This window comes from Trichechus manatus, unplaced genomic scaffold (assembly GCF_000243295.1).
Source record: "Trichechus manatus latirostris isolate Lorelei unplaced genomic scaffold, TriManLat1.0 scaffold00044, whole genome shotgun sequence".
NCBI lineage: Eukaryota > Metazoa > Chordata > Mammalia > Sirenia > Trichechidae > Trichechus > Trichechus manatus.
This window is the reverse complement of record NW_004443980.1, coordinates 17,512,060-17,514,727: the sequence shown is the minus strand read 5'-3', so window position 1 is coordinate 17,514,727 and position 2,668 is coordinate 17,512,060.

Sequence of the window (2,668 nt, the reverse complement as noted above, 5' to 3'; positions counted from 1 at the left end):
AAAAAAAAAAAAAAAAAGAGAAAATTTGAGAGTAACTTGTAGTTAGGAGAAAAAGAGCTATCTTAGTAATGGTATCATCTTAGTAATGGTATCATTACTATAAAACTGTGGGAATACAACAGTAAAACGATCTTGCATTTATTTTGCCATGAGATATGAAGAAAATTCATAAAATCTTAACGTGTTAATGGGTATAGAAAAATGGACAAATACATCTCTAATGGAAAATAGCAAAAATATAAGTTCCACTTGGGAATCTGTTTAGTAAATATCATTGAAGAAGGATACTTAGCAACGTACGAAGCTCATTAAAACATGTATTATAAAGCCTGATCTTGTGTGTGTATATTCAAGTTTCCTTCATATGCTGAATTTGATATTGCATTACTTATAATTGAGAATTTGAAGATAACATACTTGACATAAAATTAATAAATACATCTAATTTTTCTGTCCCTGAGTTGTGTATTGCTTAAAAAAAGTTAAACATTCAACTGCAGTTAGTAAGAAAAAGGGCTTTGCATGAAATTTTAAAAGATAACCTCAAAATGCATATTTTCAAGTATCTAAGCACAGAGAAGTCTATACCGTCCATGTCCTAAATCAGTCACAAATTACTACATTATTTTCCACTCCAAGCTGACATTTACCAAAAATCCAATATTCTAGGATCAAATATTTATTTTAGAATACCTGATGTATATAGCAATTTACAAAGCAATATCACAGAAGTCAAACTCTATGTGCAAAGAATTTACATGTGATCAATGCAAGAGAGCACTCATCACTAACAGATATGGCTGTCTGCATATAATAGGTATAGGTTTCAACTTGTGAAAGATAAATGGAAGACTTAAAAATGTATTTGATAGAAAATAAAACTAAAAGTTATATTATTGTAAATACCAAGGTAAAAACGACACAAGGATGAGTAGCCAACAATAAATAGCTTAATATGAACTCTACAATTATTAAAAATGTTATATATAGTACAAATTATGTATACAGTATATAAATATATGTATGAGTTATATAATTTTTTTCAATATTATAAAAGTAATAATATGTAGGAAATGAGAAACAGTTTTTATTGTCCTGGAATCGAGATTTCTGGGATCCATAGAGTTGAGGTGTCTCAGCCAGGCTATTGCACTTTTGAGCCTTGAGCCTTGAAAAGACTGATTTCTAAAAGTCACCTTTGAGTCAAACAATGGTCTAGATAAACTTGTAAGACCGTTTTGCTTTGGGTATTGTGCTCTTTTGAAGAATTAAGTCAGTTGTGGAAAATAGACTTCAAAGGCCAGACCAAAGGTAGGTTTTAGGATAAATGAGTAACTATTTTAATTGTTCGTCAAGACAATGCTGTATGAAATCCACAAAATATTTATTAGTTCTGTTAGAGCCTTTTTATCCATGGCAATGTCAGTAAGATGGGGTATAAGAGTCTTTGACGGTTCTCTTATCTTCAGAACATTTTTGACTCCCTCATTGAAATGTTACCTCGATTTGCAATTTATATATTAAATCAAATCAAATCAATTTCTATTATTGGCTTAATATGATTTTTGTTTTAACAAGAGAGAATTATAAAATAGTACCATACAGTGGTCAGATGTGAAATGGAGTGACATGTACATTCCTAGGCAAAAGATTTTGAAAATGACATTAAGTAATAAGGAGGCATTAAAAATTAAATTCAATAATTTATTGTAATTATCTGATTTTCTTACGACTAGAGTCGCTTGACTAGCTCTAAAGATAAATAAAATCCTCATCCTTAAAAAATAGAATCCTCATCCTTAAAAAAGTTTCAGTGTAGTGAAAGGACAGATCCAATAATGCCTGCTCATGTGAGAAACGATATAAAGGGGATATACATCAAGACAGAATGCAATTGTTTTGTGAAAGCACATTACACAGAAAATAACAGAATGTTACTTTTACTGGGTCTCATTCTTCCACCCACTATATTCTTAGACTTCTTGAAGTCCTACAGTAATGTAAAGAGGACAAATGCAAGTCTACACTATTAAGTCTTTCTTTGTAAATGTAATGACTCCATAGTGCCAATAGCATTATGGGAACGGGAAATGTGGACGCCTCAAACTCCACTCAGAGGAATAGCTTTCACAGAGAATTATGTAGATTTTATGAGTACGCTGAATCATCCCTCTCAGTTAAGACCACTTTTTTTTCATTAACATACAAATTCACTTATTAAAAGAACAAAAACCAAATAGGAATGATTAGAAGCAGGATACTACAAATGCAAGCTTTTTTTTTTGGAACTGTTTATTAGCAATAATTTCATCTTGCCAATAATTTGTAATCTTGTAGGATTTTGTTTCTTGAAACATATCACCCAATCATGACCACTGAAAAAGTCCTTACTTCTCAAATATTGTCATGAAAGAGACTAGTTGCTTTTGGGTAGATTCTGACTCATGGCCACCACAAGTGTGTTAAAGTAGAACTGTACTCCATAGGGTTTTCAATGGCTAATTTTTCAGAAATAGATCACCAGGCCTTTCTTCTAAGGTACCTCTAGGTGGACTTAAACTGCCAACCATTCAGTTAGCAGCCAAGTGCATTAACCGCATGCACCATCGAGGGACTCTGTTATAAAAAATATTGCTTCCCGAATGTACTATTTCAAGTAAATATATAT